The sequence below is a fragment of the Ambystoma mexicanum genome, chromosome 2p, assembly GCF_040938575.1.
Source record: "Ambystoma mexicanum isolate Mex_15411 chromosome 2p, UKY_AmexF1_1, whole genome shotgun sequence".
Taxonomy (NCBI): domain Eukaryota; kingdom Metazoa; phylum Chordata; class Amphibia; order Caudata; family Ambystomatidae; genus Ambystoma; species Ambystoma mexicanum.
In genome coordinates this window covers 369,673,575-369,692,284 of record NC_090923.1, presented here as the reverse complement: position 1 = coordinate 369,692,284, position 18,710 = coordinate 369,673,575, and positions in this window count along the sequence as shown.

Sequence of the window (18,710 nt, the reverse complement as noted above, 5' to 3'; positions counted from 1 at the left end):
AGACTCTGCCATCTCGACAATAATAATGGATTACCGTCGAGAAAAAGCGTGGGACAAGGAAAAAAGGGCAGGAACCATTACGGACTACTGTCCTTTATTACAGCCCTACCATGTTCAAGCAACCGGTATCCTTCCCAAAGGGAAGATCAATCACCGTAACAACGCGACACTTAGAGAAAAAAGGCTGGAGATGAGACGAGCTGTCCGAACGGCAAGACTGGCCCCCTCTATCACCAACAAAGAAACAGCCAGGACCTCCACAAAGGCCTACAAGAACTGGCTAAAGGGCTTCAAACTTGAACTATATCAGGAGGACTCGGAACAAATGCTGCGAGTATTGGCCAGCAAACAAACCAAGGCATTTTGGTCACTGGTCAACTCTAAAAGTCCAGCAAGTGATGACCACTTATCATCGAGTGTGCCAGAAGAAGCCTGGATCACTCACTTCTCTGCCCTCTTCGGTCCGTCGGTCAAAAGGACGGAACATCTGAAACATCAAGGATCTCGATGGGAGACTGATCCCACACTGACCGACATCGAAGCAAAAATCAAGAAACTAAAATCATCACGTGCACCTGGCCCGGACGGCCTATCAAACATGGACCTAAAATCCAACCCAGAAAGTTGGTCCATTTTGATAGCTGAAATTTTCGAATCATGCACAACAGCTAAATCCATTCCGAAGTCCTGGAAGACAGGAAACGTGGTGCCAATATATAAATCGGAGGATAGAAGCGACCCAAACAACTATCGCCCGATTGCTCTTCTTGACTGCATCGGCAAACTTTTTGGTTCCATTCTCCTGGACAGCTTTGAAAAATGGATGCCCTCCACAGAAGGGTGGGATACTTTCCAAACTGGCTTTAGAAAGAATATGAACACCATGGCCAACATATTCATCATCAACATACTGAAAGCCAGAGACCAGGAAGGGGGGCCATCTCTCTGTATAGCCTTTATTGACTTATCAAAAGCATTCGATAAAGTGAACAGAGAGAAGCTTTGGACAAAACTTACTAACTGGAAATGCCCCCCTTCCTTATTGGAACCAATACAGGAGCTCTACTCGGAAACATCCATGAGAGTGAGACTTAACGGCTTAGGGCAACTCTCCTCCTCAATCAGTACAACTGGTGGAGTAAAGCAGGGTTGCCCCTTGGCACCGGCACTCTACAACGCCTACATAGGTGATTTTCAACACACAGAAAGGAAAGCAAAGGCTTTCCCCCCCTCTCTTGGGTCGGAAAAAGTGAGCAGACTGCTGTATGCGGACGACATCATTTTAATAGATCAAACGAAGATTGGGCTCCAATGAAAATTGGACAACTTAAACAAATACCTTCAAGTAAATGACCTAGAAAGTAACACCGCAAAAACCAAAGTGATGCAACTAACCAAAGTGGCCAAACGAAAAACTCCAGAGGCTTGGTTCTTTAACAACACCCGCCTTGAAGAGGTAGATGCCTTCAGATACCTGGGAATCATGTTCAGTAATAAAAAGAACGAGCAGCCAATGCTAGACTTCTTGATCAACAAAGCCAATACCCTGTCAAACCAATTGATCATCATGGACAAAAAATATGGCCGCTTTTCGGTCAAGGCGGCGATAAATTTCTACAGGATGAAAGCAGTTCCAGCGCTTACTTACGGCATGGCCGCAATGTTTGGTATTCCAGACTCAATTTGGCCGAAACTGGAAGGCTCACTTTGGAAAAAAGTCCTGCGACTGCCTATCTCGACTCCGATAACCCTCATCAGAAGGGAATTGGGTCTTACCTCACTCCAAGGCTCAATATCTCTAAACAGCCTGATGTTCTACAGAGAAGTTAGGTCATCAGTGGAAAAAATCGACACCCTGATTCAGGAAGAAATCGGGAAAGGGTCAAACAAAACGCTAAAAGTCTGGATGGAAAAAAACCAAACGCTGCTAAAGACAATAGGTAGCTCAGAAAAGGAGCTCCTGGATAATCCAAAAAAAACCGCAAAAAAACTGAAAGAGCTGGACTGGTGTGAAACACAACTGAAAGCAGCAAATTACAAGGCTACGGCACTTCTTCCACCTTTTGCCCAAAAACTAAATGAGCCAGTCAGCTACCTCTTGAAATTCCCGAACAAATCTGCCCGCTCGACGTTCCTGAGAGCAAGAATGAATACTTTAAAAACCAATGAGGTTCTGAAAATCAGAGGAAAAGCAGCATCGGATTCGTGCCGATTCTGCCGGAACCAAGAGGCCAAGGAGAGCCTAAAACATTTGATCCTCCAGTGTCCGGGAACCAGTGACAAAAGGGGAATCCACTTGGGCCACCTCCAGTCCACTTTTTCTAAACTGGATGAGGACTATTGGTGGTCATACCTAATGAACAGGCTAAATCGAAGACCAGTAATCGTAGTGGCAAATTTTGTACATAGTCTGAAGCTGGACGTCATTTGCGACCAACTAGAATGAGCACTAAAGGATTTAGCCCGTTTTGGACAAGTACCTGGACAAATTCAATTGGAAACAGGCATGCTTTTTTTGTAAAAACTGCTAATAACAGTTAAACACAATAAAAAATAAATAAATAAATAAATGCTTCAACAAAAAGCATAACAATTGCCTGGAAGTGGAAAATGGAGGCAGATGTTTGAGTTAATACTTAAGTGAGACTACACTACATGCTGGTCTGGAACTGAATTTGTTTTGGAAGATTCACTGCAGTAGAATGTAGGTGACATTACTCAGTGGCGTTGGAATATGTGATGGACGAATTACTGAAGTAATTTGAAGCATTCAAAACAACCCCTCAGATGTAAGTTAGCATCTTCATGAGCTAGAGTCACTACTCTTCCATAGGAGGCCCCTAGGTCGTTCCTTTCCTTTATCAATCACACTTACACCTGGTTCCAACCCTGAAGCCCGCATGTTTCCTTCATTAATAAAACAAAAAGCACAAATCTGCAGAACAAAAGGCCAAAAACCTCAAGCATTTATACACCTCAGAGAATGTATCGATCCATACAATACAAAATGTTGATTTAAGTTCATAACCTGCTAAAATTATAGACTATAAAGACGTATATGATCCTACAACCTAAAAGAAGTATCCTTCCATATATCCCCCAGACAACTCACTCTGTTAAAGAGGTGCCCATTTCACAACAATACACTCCCCACTATCACTGAAAGACTTTAGCTGTGTTTCCCAAGGATGAGCACCAAATGTATTTTGGCAGTGAATATCCAAATAATAATAATATATTTTTTACAGCGGTTCCTGGCAGTTTCCTCCAGGTTATAAGCACTTTAATAATATGTTTCCTCTGACAACCTGTGTAGCCCAGCCACCTAGTCCACTGTCACCCTTCTCCTACACTACTCTAAAGTGATATGGGGGTCTTTAACTCGATCACCAGCTACCTTGAAGTAAATGACCTCTGCAACTGCCTCAGTCTGAATCCCAAAGCCATTTCTCCACAGAAAGGTCACTGACCCAGGTCCCCTACAGTCTTCCCGCTGCCCATCTCTACAAACTATCCTATATATTCTCATCCTTCTTTATGCCTCTCCAGCTTTATCCTCTGTCAACCACCAATCTCTCATCCCAACCCTCTCTCACCTTGATATCCAAGACACTGCGCTTGTCTTGCTTGCGTTTTACCTTTCAGACCATTCATACTCCTTGTCATGGTACATGAACACCTCATATCTCTCCTTTCCCCAGGTTGGTGTTCCTGAAGGTTCTTTCCTTGGTTCACTACTGTTAACCATCACCCCCTTCTCTCTTAGCTCATTTCTTATTTTATGTTCTCCTATCACCCATTCGTAGACAATAACCTGGATCTTCTTCTTCCTCTTTTTTTCACCTTTACCTTTGGCTTCTCGACTTGACTCTGGAATTTTCTTTCAGCCATCTGCCAATGGCTGCCCTTCACATCTAACTCCACAACTCCTTCCCTCTCATTTATTCTTTCCCATAGACCTTGCCAGACCATTCCCCGTGATCACAAACTCCATAAACGATCACCCTCACTTCAACCGCTGCAGGGCTGCACTGGCATTATGAAAATCCATCCCCTTCTCACCTACCACTCCATTAAAACACCAATCAACCCATGTGTCCTAATTTTACTCATCAACTGTTCTAGCCTTCTTCTAGACCTTCCCCCTTGTCACATGTAAAAAAAAATACAAACTTACGGCACTCACTCACTACACCCTCCACTGGTTGTATCCCATGCCTGTTAATTGCCTCCACTCTGGTTCACTCTCCTTGTAACAACAATTACTTTAAAAATGTCTTCTACTAATCAATAGGTCCATCCATGGCCGAGCCCCCTGACTAACTCCATCACCCACTACCCTTACATTTCACTCCTGCACCCTAGTGTAACATTCTGTTGCCTACCCCCATACGGCCTCCAACTTTCAGTAACTTTCTCTCCAAGAATTTCTTCAGTTGAACACCATCCTCCTGACAACAAAACTATCACTATCCCAGCATTCAAATTTGCCCAGAATTCCACCCGCTCTCCTTAAAAGGGAAAATATTTCTAACCCCACTGTAGTGGAGCAGTTACATGCCTCTGCAGGAAATCTGCCCCCTACCTCCTATATGATGGGATCCTGAGATTGTGCCATACTTAACACCAGCTGTTGTGACGCTACCACAGCGAGTATTCGAAAGAAGGTACCCACTGAGAAAACCCTACCAAATGTATCCCCGGAGAGACAACACTCGGAGTGAGGAACTCCTTGAAGGAATATGAAAAGGAGCAAAAAGAAGAGCTGGGGACGTCATGAAAGACGAGCTTGACGCACTGAGAATACTGGCTGAAGAGAATGTAAGGATCTTACAGAAACTGATGACAAAGTTAAGAATCGAGTAAATGTTCATATGCAGAAAAGAAGATTGCACGTGTGCGAAGTGCTGCAGAAAATACAACCATTCAATAACTGTACAGACGCTTAAACGCAAGTAGACTAAGTGATCATAGAAGCTGGCTATAGCTAGTGAATAGACTGCAGGCGAAGATGCCATTGTTTAGAAACTGGACATCGGTGTCATGAATTTAGTAAGCCAGGACCCATGGATAGGGAAGGCCGAGAACTGTGTTGCAGCAGAAATAAGATGAAATCGTCAAAACGAATGGCGAGGCTCTTTGGACTGGTATAAAAGCTGAAGCAGCCAAGACGGGTTATCTATTCTTGAAGGCAGTAAATGTGAGAAGCTGAATCATCCCTTGTTAAGGTGCAAAGAAAGAACAGCAAGCGTGCCAATTTTTATTCATTTAAGACATTTAAATGCTGCAAAATGGACCATATTGAGGTCTCCTGTCAAGTGAGCCAAGGATGGAAATAGAGTTGAGAGTGGAGTCCTAGAATAACGATGGTGCAAGCTCGCATTCCGATAAATTCCCACAGACTAGGATACTCGACAATGCCAAGATGAAAGACAATATTCATGGCAGAAGGCATGGGTGATGAGAGATTTTGGGCTAATTGGGTGGGGAGGTAAAGTTGAGTCCACCTCCTGGCACCTGGGTCTGAGCTTACGTGCTGCTAAGTGAACTGAATGTTCCAGACATGGGACGAGCGTGCCACCAAATTATAGAGGGCCGTATAATGAAGGACCTTATAGTTTGAAGACCAGTGATATACTGTGTACTTAATAGTGTTGAAGATGACATGTTTTAGAGGTAGGCATAAGTTGTACAGCGGACAGTAGATAGCCAATCACAATCACACCCCTTATAGAAAGTATACTTAGATGTTCCCTTTGAACGTATCACAATCCCTCATAGGTTTTTCTTGTTTGCCACGTAGTATGATGTCACGAATGATGTCGTTTTTGCATATAAGGCTGTTTTTATGAGAAATGCATTGAGCGCTTGAGCGGACGTCTGCTGATGTCCGTTATAACTCCTTCTTTTAGATAATTGTTAATAAAGCAGCACCTTTACCATCTTCCTGAGTTGGATCAATTATTTGGTGTCAGCGTTATTCTGCATCCCCATCCATTACATGCACGATACCCAAAGGGCCATATGCTCACATGGTAGCGGTGCGGATGGTTGGAAAAGATCCAAACTAGTTTGTCTACAGATTTTTGGATGATCGGGCATCCTCTGCCATTAGCCGGAAGATCGCTGGGTTTTCTGTGAAAAGTGGCCTATAGAAATAAACTTGCAAGAAGAACCGAGGCAGTGGGCAGGTCCCCCTTTGACAAAATCCCTGCCCGGTATCCACGGTCACTCTGAGGATGAAAGGAAAAGTAGTTGGATTGGAGGTGGAATCGATACTGAAGGCCTTGAGTCGATAAACAAACAAATGGTGTGTAGAGGAGGTGTTAGAGACCCCCCTCCCTCAAACTGAATGCAGATAACTTGGCTGATCAATAGTTCCAGTATTACAAAAATCTGAATTGTAGCGCTTTTTAGGCCAAAATATATTTTTTAGGATCAAAATGCCTTACGCAGTGGAGGGTATCTCTGGTATTACACATACATTATGGATACCAACAATATAGGCTGGAAACTGGACAGAAAATAAGTTATGTCCAAAAAATATGTTGCCATCTGGTAGAAAGGCTGAATATTCAGACGGGGCTAGAATTTTAAAATGGCTGCCCGAAACAAGATGGTGGAATTTCACATAGTCATGCTGAAATAATTAAATAATACTCTAATAGCAACTCATGGATAGTGCACTGCAGCTGGGGCATATTTTTAGAACTTCTTGGCAGAAATTCTGACATTGATGGACCAGGGAGGTCAGTTATGTTCTGGGAAAATAGCAATTAGACAGAACAGTTGTTAAACTAGCAACACGTGTCTTGAGTTCATAGACAGTTTACTGCAGCTGATGGGTAGATTTAGACTTTTTTGGCAGGAAAGCACAGTATAGCCTGTCAAAATGACTCCGTAGGGCTGCCAAGACTGCTCCTTTCTAAGACATCAAAGAATTTTTAATAAAAGTCAGTAGGATCTCACACAAATTTAATTAGCTTATTTGCCAGTCAAGTGAGGCATTCCAAGACATGTTATGGGGACTTGATGATTGACGGTCAAGCCAACCAACACTGGAATAAATGAGGGCTTGTCCTTAATTGCAAAGAGCCAATCAGTGTATATTGCATAATAAAATGAAGCATTGCATCAGCTGAAAAACCATATAAAAATGAGCTGAATCCAGAGATCATTGCTGTTACTTCTGATGTCTGAATAAAGATGATGTTTGAAAGTCAGCCCAGGTACCTGCCTGCCTCTTTGCCTTGTGTCCAGACTCTGCATGTCTGATCCACAGTTGCCAATGCCAGGGACGGCACTGGGCCCTCCTCTTCACTTGGCAACTGCACGAAGGGACCCTGAATACTGCCCTTCCAGGGTCAAGAACCCAGACAGAAGCACATGCTGACAGGACTAGGAGATGGGCCAAGGTAAGAGTTGTAGGGTAAGTAAATGAAGCTGCAGTATGCTCACACATTGCCAGGAAGGCTCTCCCCGTCTGTCTGTTTGTAGTATATTGTATGTATTATATGTCTTAAGGAAATTATGAGATGTCGAGAAGCGACAATAAATTGAAGTAAAAAAAATATATAGTTTATTTAAGGTAGATGGTGTGTAGCACCCAAAAATAGATAGGTAAAAGTAAAAAGGATAGGTAAGAGTAAGCTATTGATGAGAGTGCACTCATATGCATGACTTAAAATGTGATGAAAGGAAAAACCCAGATAAATAATGAAAAAGTAGTCAGAAAATGTAGCTAGTTTGAACCCTTGCAGCAGACAGGCATTGGTAGATACAGGGTTAATTTTTATATTCCTGCATAGTAGACATTCTTGGGAAGCGAAAAAGTTTGAATGATATAAATCCGCGCTTCCCTTCATACAAATGAAGGAGAGATAAAGTATGGCAGAAATGAAAAATGTTAATTTGGCTTTAAAGCAGCTAGCTATGTAGTTGTAAAGGAAAAGGAGTGTAAATCAATTTGAAACACAAAACGGACATTAGATCCTAGTCTCCCAGTTCATGATTAACAGTATGAGTTGTACTACGCATTTTAAAAGTGGAATTTCAGACAGTTATAGCCTTTTTTCTTAAAGTGATGTGCGTAGCTTGGCAGCCGGCCAGTGCAGAACACACACAGTAAATAATGTTCGCGCATCCCTGAAAGCAGCCACAGTGTTTGTTCAAAGAACTGAGAGATCAGTGGGCACAAAGGGAGTTATTTATCAGTTTAGAGAAATGCAAGGCTGTTGCACAGAAAGACACAGGGATGGATAGTTCTTTGAGTTAATGTAACTAAGGCAGTTTGCGCAGGAAGAACAGCAATATGTGATTGTTAAATGGTTTTAGCAAGACTATTGATTGATTAGGAAACTATTTGTATTTATATTCATGTTGAAAAAAAAGGGAGAAATTGTATTCAGAAAATTATGAAAACTATTATGAAACACTGATTTAAATTAAGTAGGATTAACACTAGTATATATGAAAGCCTATTCGGTTGAAGATAACGATTACGAAAATTCTCCAGTGGCACCATCAAACAGGACGAAAAATTACAGTTCTGTCCATGAGATTTCAAGCATAAATTGGCAGGAGACCGACATCGTCTCTCCACTGCAAAGACGGTTCAAAGTTGCAAAACGAAATTGTGCTCCAAGACCTGGAAGTAATAAAACCTCAGTCTCTCCCAAAATTAGAGCTACAAAAGATCAAGATGGCAAACGATCTAATGAGGAAGGTCATAATCTAAACCCTAAATAAGCCACTTCACAGGTGCAAAAAACAGGATGGTCTAAACAGCCAGAGCAACAAGCCTCAAATGAGAATCAATCTCATATAAAAAAAATCTTCAACTGGAGTATGTTTTATGCCATAAAAGTGAAGTGAATTTAAATAGAAGGAACATAATGAAACTTCTAAATTGTGTACCAACTTTGAGGACCATCAAGTCAGATGACATCGACATAGTGGAGTACCTGTCTGAATTATGATCAGACTGGGTACTTCTACACGTCCACTCTCATCTGGTAGAAAACACCTTAAGAGGAGCCAAAAGCGAGCTACTGACGTATGGATACGAGGTAAGTGACTTCATGGAAATTGTAAAAAAGTACAAGCTAAAACACATGTAGACAAGTCCTTAAAACCGAGTGATCTAACGGCCAATGAATCCAGATGACGATTTCATCAGGAGCGATTTGAACGAGGAACAGTAGTGCATGTGTCGAAGAGATCACAACATGACAAGCCAGTCCAATCATTCGACGTAGATAGATCTCATTCGAAACATCATTAGCATAAACCAACAAGTCACACAAAAGAGTGTTCCTTAATATTATGGAACATGCAAGGCTTCCTCCATTTACTCCACGAGAATGAGCTAAGTAAAGGAAATAACTCAGTGATTTGCCTTCAAGAAACTTGGATGAGAACCGCTCTAATATGCGAAGGATACACCTTACTCTTAAATCCTGCCCTGAAAAACCAGTCTGGCTGGCCATTTTCTGGGCTAATATCACTGGCAAAGAATAAACCTGGCTGGCGTGTGCTGAAATCGTTTCATCCGAATGCTTTTGTTCAAGGGACAATAATTCAAACTACACACGATGAGTGGTGCTCAATTGAGCACATTTTGTTGGTAAATGTTTACTGGAATCCTGCAAAAATATCAACAACTACATTTTTAGCCTCCATAACATCATTAATCGATGACTTTATGTTGGATAACCACAACCCTGCTATTATTGTGTGTGGTGACCTGAATTACTCGTCGGTCGACAGTGTCGGAAACATCAAAGACAGAAATCTAGAACCGAATGCTGCCCTATGGGAAGCGTTGGCTGGACAAATTGACTAACAGACACTGTGAAATGTTGAATGGTCAAACTAATGGTGACATTCCAGCACGCCCAACTTGGCACAGGAATAACTCCCATAAAACTCTCGATTATATATGGACATCATGATCATACAAAAAATTAACTGATTGGCCATTCTTAAGATGAATAACTGTGATCATGATGCAGTAATAATGTCTTGCATAACTAAAGCACCATTACCATGAGTGAGTGAAATCTACACAGCAAAGCTAGAGATAAACCAGGGTTTAAATCGGCGAAGATTAAGACCAATGGAGATCGCAATTTTTCTGAATCCAGCTATTAAAGGGGACCTGGGCAGACCAATGGCAGGACTAATAACAGCCTGTAGAAGAACTATAGGCTGGACAATGCTTTCTGTACTAAATCCTTCACCACTGATAAGGTTTGTGACGTTGGAAAAAAAGTACAGCTCTTATAAATGGTACTTACTAATCTGTAATCTTTACTGGAACTTTGCGTCTCCATTTGCAGTAAACTTTTCAGAGACTGTCATGAGTTACACCGATAAAGCCAGAATTAATCACAACAATATTGATGTTCTGGTGTGTGGAGACCTGAACATAGAATGCTTCAACTCTAGGCAGGAAATGATAATTAACTCACCAATGGAAGGTAATTCAAAGATCTTAAGCGGCATATGTTGGAGAGAAGATTTACAGAAAAGAAACATTAATTTGATGAATGGTAGTACAAGGGGTGACATTCCACCAAAAGCAACCTGGAAAAGAGGATATGACACCAAATTCCTCGATTACATGTTTGCATCAGAGACCCTCTTGGGACAGATGGCTCACTTTGAAGTGATTACGTGTGTAAACAGCGACCACAATTTGTTGGAGATGGTGGGAAGCTTTAACAAAGACACAAGTAGGTACGATAGGCATATACACAATGCTATAAGCATTGAGGTTACGCCAGGCCTCAATCGGTATAGAATTTCCCCTAGTGCAATCAATGAGTTGACTAGCTCATTGAACAAAGGCAAAAGCAAGGATGGTTCCGGAGAAATTATACTGCTGCTCCATTATACATTGGCTCTGAAGATTTTCCAGGTCAAAGAAGGAAATGGTCGTAAAAAAATGATCACAAGGAAACATGTTTATAACCAGGATATAAATGAAAGGAAAGAATGTATTAAAAAGTTATTAAAGCAATTCAAGAAAGGAAGATCCCCTGAATTAGGAGAAAAGATAAGAAAAGAAAAACAGTCACTTAAAAACTGGTTAAAAACACAGCAATATAACCTTTTGCAAGCAGATGGGGAGAGAATGCTAGGCCTAATAGCCAATAAAAACACGGCTGAGATATGGAAACTACTGAATTCCTCCTCATTTCCTCAAGACGCAATACTGGAAAACTCGATTCCATCTACGACATTGGAGAAACACTTTGTGGACCTATTCTCCAACGAGAAAAGGGAAGGCCACGAGAAGATCATACTTTCCAACGTACCATGGACTTTCGAATTTGACAGAGAGGAGATCCTCACTCTGATAAATAAAGCAAGTTCATCAAGGGCAGCTGGCCCCGACAGCCTTACGAACGCCATGCTTAAGAAACATCCGGAGCACTGGGCAGACTTCATGTTGACTTTGTTTAGGGAACTCAAAATGTCAAAGAAAATACCGACATCATGGACCAAATCAATTGTGGTCCCAATCTATAAAAAAGGTGATAGATCTGATCCTTCGAACTATAGACCTATCGCCCTTTTGGACGTGGTGGAAAAATGTTTTTCAGCAATTCTCCTAAAACATCTTAATATATGGTTGCTGCGAACAAACCATCAAGACCGCTGGCAGTCAGGATTCAAGAAAGGGACAAGTACAGCCCTAAATCTATTCTTGATAAACTTGTTAAAATGCAAGGTCAAAGCCAACAGACACACCAAGATATATATTGCTTCAATAGATCTGGCCCATGCTTTTGATCTATAAATAGAAAAACTCTGTGGAAAAAGTTGTTACAGTGGGGATGCCTGACTGATTTGAGAGAAGCCCTGGAACTCTTACACTCTGGAACAACTATAAGAATACAGCTGGACAGGACAGGCACCCTCTTGAGAGAAGTCAGAACAATGAAAGGGATAAAACAAGGCTGTGGACTAGCACCAGCAATATTCAATCCATACATATCAGATATACAGGACGCATTTGAGGATGTGAGATGTTTCTGTCCAAGTATTGCTTGAGTTTTAGTGGGAAGACTCCTCTATGCCGATGACCTCTTAATTTTTGACCAAACTGAAGTATGGTTGCAGAAACAACTAAATGCATTATCCAAATATGTGGATTCGAATTCACTAACTATTAACCATAAGAAATCCAAAATCTTCGTCATCAGAGATGCAAAGGGAACTCGCAAAAGTAAGAGAAGTTGGAGCCTGCAAGGGGAAAAAATTCCCAAAGTCACCTCAGTTAGTCCTTACCTTAGGACTAACAGTAAACACCAGCATGGTAGACTCTTACGGGGAAACGGCCGTGAAATCAAAAGCTAAAAATCTGCGACATAGGCCTGAATAATCAACCATAAATACGGAAATGTTCCCTACTGCCGGTTATTGATTTCTACAACTTGAAGGTGAAGCCCATATTGCTGTACGGCTCTGAAACCCAAATAGAACTAGCAGGCTCTGTTTGGCGCCAGATGGAGGGAATCTTCTGGCTATGCATTTTGAACATGCCCAATTCCCTCCCGGTTGAAGTGATTCAAAGAGAACTAGGTATAGTTTCCTTATACTCTACCATGGTGTGGAAATCTCTCTCACTTTTGAGGAAATGTTTAAAACCACCTGGTGAAGGTGGCTTTGACATCCTATATAGGGCTCTGAACATATAAAGTGAGAAGTCATTAAACGAATGAAGGAGTACATGTGTGGAGATATTACACAGTCTAGCCTTAAGCGAAGATGTGCTACTCGCAAATCCCGATCATGTTAAGAAGAAATTATTTGGTCATGACTGGGTGACTACAGGTGAACAGATTCGAACCATGAGGAGTGGTAGAGGAATGATGAGAGACAACAGGAAACGAGGAGAAATACCTAGATACTTGACTAAACTCCCTTCTCCTACCTTGAGACAAGACTTCATGAGACTTCGTTTTAATCTGTGCCCAACAAGAGAGGTTCTGGGGGGACGCAAAACAGCAGCATTGCAAAACCACATATGTCAGCTCCGTCGGGGAACGCCTGAAATTCTTGAACACTTAACTACAGAATATGTAGTGCTCAAGGACTTAAGAACGAGGTACCTGGGGCGATTGTTTCAAACTTCAACGTCACTCTCTCCCAACAAACTCTGGGTCCAATGTTGCCATGGGAGGAGAACTGCAGAAACTTTAGCCCTGATGGCCTTTGTAAAACATTTATTTGAGACGATAGCTGTTACAGAAGATGAAATGGAAGAAAATCATTAACATTTTTAGAAAAAACTCGGTTTTAACATAAAACTTCTTTTTTTCTCTCTTTTTGAGTTTAACTAGTGTTCATTTAACCAATTTTAAAACATTTTTATGTTATCTCCCTTTTTTAAAAAAAAATATTTTAGTATCTTATTGGCCTGTTTTACTACTTTATCTTTTATTTTTACTTTTATTTTTACTTTACGGCATAAAAAGTTTTAAATTGTAAACTAATAAATGCTTAATAGAAAAACAAAAAAAAGATAACTACAATGTAAGAGGAGAAAGCTCTTCTGACTACGGTCCACTATTAGCCCAATTTAAAACTACAAATTGCGAGTATTATGTGATATTCTCTGATGTTTATTTTAGATTAAGAACTATGAAAAATGTAATTTTGTAAGAATTTGTTTGTAACGGTTGTTCAAACCATAAACAAATAAAAAAATAAAAATAAAAAGAAACTACAAAAAACGTCTTCAAAGTCGCCCACCAAAAACACAAATATCCATTTAGCAACAAAATCTTAGCTGAGAAGTAAAAAATGTGCAACGATCTTAAGAGATTCAAGATTAGTTTTTCAGCATTTCAGCAGATGTGTTCTTGGAAATGAAAAGAAAGCAGCAACAACAATACCGAAACTGGTTGAACTCTTTTAAGCAACATCGAGAACAAGAACAAGCCGAAGAAATGTTTAAACTGATATGTGCAAGGCAGAGAAACGTGGGCAATTATAAACGCAGGATCACTAACACAGAAAGCAAATATGTTAGTCAGAGTTAATGCAACAACATGGGTTAAGCATTTCACTAAAGTGTTTAAAGCTCCCTCCGTACAAGGAGACATACAGTTCACTAACTTGACGGTTGCTTGGAACATCGATTGGAATAGAGCTGAAATAGAGGAAGCAATTGCCAAGTGAAAAAATTCTGGAGCAGCAGGTCCTGATGGCGTAACCAACTTAATGCTAAAGAAACATAAAATCCAGTGGACTGCCTTCATTGAAACTTTATTCAAGTCAATTTCACTGACAAAAAACATTCTAAGCTCATGGCAATCAGCGATAGTGGTCCCAATTTTCGAAGAAGGTGAACGAACAGACCCAGCTACCTACTGTCCAATTGCTTTGCTAGACGTAATTGGAAAACTATTTGCCTAATTCTTGCAGAAACGGTTGGCCTAATGGGCAGCCTAGGCAAATATTATCGACGAAAGGCAGACAGGCTTCACAAGAGGTGTCGGTGTACAGCTAAATCTACTCAATTTCTTGAAACTGGATGCCATGAAAAATAACAAAAAGCTTTTTCTCGTGTTTGTCGATCTGCGGCAAGCGTTTGATAGAGTAAATAGAGCAACCATGTGGAAGAAGTTGAAAAGACGAGAGCGTCCTATAGATTTATTGCAAATCATCATGCAACTTCAATCCAACACATCTATTTGAGTAAGACTGAACGCTGAGGGTGAGCTAACCGAAAGTATCATAACAGAAAGAGGCGTTAAACAAGGTTGCCCCCTTGCGGCTCTAATCTTCAAACTATACATCGCTGACATGTCGGATGCCCTGTCTGAATGCAAAGTCTTTCTACCAAGATTGAATGGTCACCGGATCAGTTGGGCATCCTACGCAGATGATCTGGTCCTATCCGATACTACTCAAATAGGCCTGCAATGCCTATTAACAAGGCTAGAGTCCTATCTACAGGAAAATGATATGGAAATTCATTTAAAAAAATCAAAGATTGTCATCTTTGGAACCAACCTTGTAAAAAAAGGGAGACATTTCAAATGGTTCACTGCCGGAAAATAACTGGAGAGAACTCAAAACATCCAATATCTTGAAATTATATTCATTACCTCAATAAGAGAGTGGCAGTGGACAGAAGATTTGAAATGTAAAATGACCAATCTGAAACTACAAGGTGCCAAATTACATTGTGAAGTCAGCAAATTCTTGGCAATTCCAGTATTGATGTTCTACCAACAAAAGGTGGTAGCTACAATTATTTGGTAAGCGAATCAGAATTTAATATCACCAACACCTTGTGGTTGCGGCTAGTCGGACAGTTTTGGAGGAACGTTTTACGGCTGCCAAAAAACATATCAATGGCCGCGATCCGGTATGAAATGGGGTTACAATCCCTAAGCTCCAAAGTCTTATGGAAATGAATGTGTCTACTGAGAAAGATGACAATGGAACATCCTGCTCCTCCATATGAGATATTAAAAGAAATTATTGACAAAAGCTACCAAAGGGCTGTTGAAGGATTGGTCAATAAAAATGCTGAAGCAGCTAGCTCATGTTGGAGCCAATCTTGAGCTGTTACACGACAACCCATGCGCAGTAAAAATAAAAGGTGTTGAATTGTGACTGGATCAATACCATCAATTCTAGAGCCGAGATAAAATCCAGTCTAGCACTCAATGCAGAAGGCCGAGGAGCTAAGCAAGTTCCAAGCTATCTACAAAAATTCCCATCGAGATACCATCGGGATCAGTTTCTTCGGTTGCGGCTGAACCAATTGCCAACTAAAGAGATGTTTCTTTTTAAACACAATAAGAATACCTTAAATAATGACTGCCGGTTCTGTAAGCTTGAAGTGGAATCACTGAAGCACCTAGTCGCCGAACCCCCATCTATAAAGACAGAAAGAACTGTGGCATTAGAGAAATTTGTTGGAAATGGAAATATGGACGAATGGTGGTCGGTAGTGCTGGCCGGTGTGGTATGTATTGACCCACTCCACCATCTTATGCGGCATCACTCTGATAGTTATGGTGCAAGAAAGAGCAACAATGGCAGCAAAACCCTTGTGCTCACCAAAAACCTACAAAAACTGCATTCTGCAACACACAAATAGATGGATGCACAACCTACCACCCATGGTACATATGTGGTGGGATAGAGCACATACTGCAGAAGAGTGGGCTCCATGACCAGCAAACAGAGTACAGAGATAGAGGCAGCGCTTTGCAAATGAAACTCAAAAATGTGCCTGTAAATCACATTTGCTTTGTTTCTAAAAACTCCAAAATGCCTATACACAACACTTCTCAACATTAAAAGCTTGCTTGGTGCTCAAATTCATGTAATCTTATGAAGCATGGCGAATTTAGAAAGTCTTAAAGTGTAAAGAGTAAAACATTTCTTCAGAAAAACTGGATTGCCTGTAAACTGGCAGCCCCTATCAAAATATATGTGCAGTACCCTGGGCTACCTGTGAATGACAGTTGTCAGATGAGCTCTGGATGAAACTTCAAAGTATTTAAACTAAAAGTCTGCCGGATTAGCAAACATAAAAGGGTTGTTGCTAAAAGGAATACAGATCTCAGTTGTGTTTGTGATCCCACAGATTCAAAGCTCAAAAGTAATGTATTTATGTTTGATGCAACAAGTTTGGTTTTTGCTGGATTTTTAATTAAGAATAAATTAGCCTGGCTGAGCTGCAACCCTTTGAAAGTGGAAAAACAAGTTTCTTCCAAGGGGAGGAGAGATCCTCTCAGCAGAAACTCATGGGTAGATGATAATTGTGGGTTACCCCAGACTTTTGCCTACAGAAAGAGAATGAACAATGGCAGAGCTTCAGCCCAGGAAACGGAGGTGTGAAAGGGGTCGTAAACGGCTCCTGGAAGGAACTCCTCAAGGGGAGGGGGGCTGCTCTGGGACTGCAAGGAGAGACACATGGGCAGACCATTTGCTGTTAAGCATGAACAATGAACAATTTTTAAAGACTCATAACGCATGATTCAAAGTGATGAAAAATGTACAAAGGCCAGATCTGTGAATCTAATTTTTGGCTGCACGTTTTAAGAGTCGGTAGAACTGTGTAACATGTTCTGGACAGGATAGGCAATACATGTGGTTTTATGTGAACTGTGTTAATGATAAAATTGTGAAAATGTACACACACAGACCCTATGGTAAACACACATATTTGTGGAAAGTTGCAGAAAGTTTGGAAAATGGGTTCATGGTGAAAAGGACAAAATTCTGTAGAAAGGTGAAACAAGATCCCACAGCTGCAGGTTTTTGAGGAGCAGCTACTACATAAAATATGGAATCTTTGTGTGTGATTTTTATATAAGTGACCAATGTAGAAATATGTATTTAGGATAAAATCCAATTTTGAGACCAGTAGCTAAAGGGAGGTTTCTAAGGACTGTAAAGCAAACCATAAAATGTGACATCATCCGGCCTTGATCCAATCACTCAGTTGCAAGGCGGAGATGAGGTTTTGATCCAATCCTAGCTCACAGAGGCAAGCTTAGCTAAGCCGGCCCATACACCCATTTTGTGATGTCATTTGAAAGGATAGAGACAGCTGACAACACAAAGGGACTCACTGATTCACTCACTTTCCTGATTCCGGTGAAGCACTCTGATCCAGCATTCTACATCCAGCTTTAACATCCTTCCAGATCCAGATGCCAAGACTCTTGCAAAGCAGTAGAGAACTATTGATTTCAGCAAGGTCTAAACCCTCAAACCTATTCTTGCAACCCAGTGAAGCGCTGTGGGGTGAGAAGGCCTTCTGAACTAGTATCCTGAAAATCTCTGGCTTGCTACCACAAGGCTTGCCTGAGGAACTCGCTATCCAGCTGATTGAAATACCCACAAACAAGGAGGGCAGATCCTGTGCAAATCCGGTGACCGACCTAGCTGATCCAGGCCTGCGCCTGATGTGCTGTCCTTTCTAGACCAGATCCAATCCATGACCAGAACTGACGGTCCAATTTAGTAACTTATTCTGTGAGTATCAATATGAAGAACATTGACCCGTAATATATCTGCATTGTATGATCCCAATCTCAAACCCAGCCCATCTTTAATTCAGAACCATAGTATTGCTAGAACTATCTTTGTGCTATCCACAAAAGGCGGGTTACGCTGATCACGTGACTGTAAGATCCATCTTGGCATTCGCTGTTTCATAGTCATAATCTAGTGTAATCAAACCCATCTGTCATTTTCAAAGTGCATTTCTGTTTTCCATTCTTGCGCCTATTTGCAAAAACGCCTCTTACTAAAACGTCTATAACTCCCTCAGTTTTTATGATAGAAGCGAAATTTCAACTCCTACTTGTACCTAACAACCTTAGCTATCCATAGAACCCAAAACAGTGCAATTCACCCATTATAGCGAATATTGCGTAAGGAAAAGTTTGCTGCGAATTGAAATTCTGAAAGGTTTTACACATGTGAATTAGCTTTAAATTATTTCCCACTTGGACTTCGAGGTTTCAAATGTTTTCTTTTGACTAAATCATTGTTTGTGATTGTGTGCAACTGTTCCAAGTGGCTCCCATAGGAATATATAATACTTTAAGTATTTTTGACCACATTTGGTGTTTTTGCTCAGTCAATTCCAAAGACAATTTCAAAGCCATCCTGACAACTGAAAAGTAAATTCCTTTTTTCTCTTGTGTTTGAAGGGGGGCAGT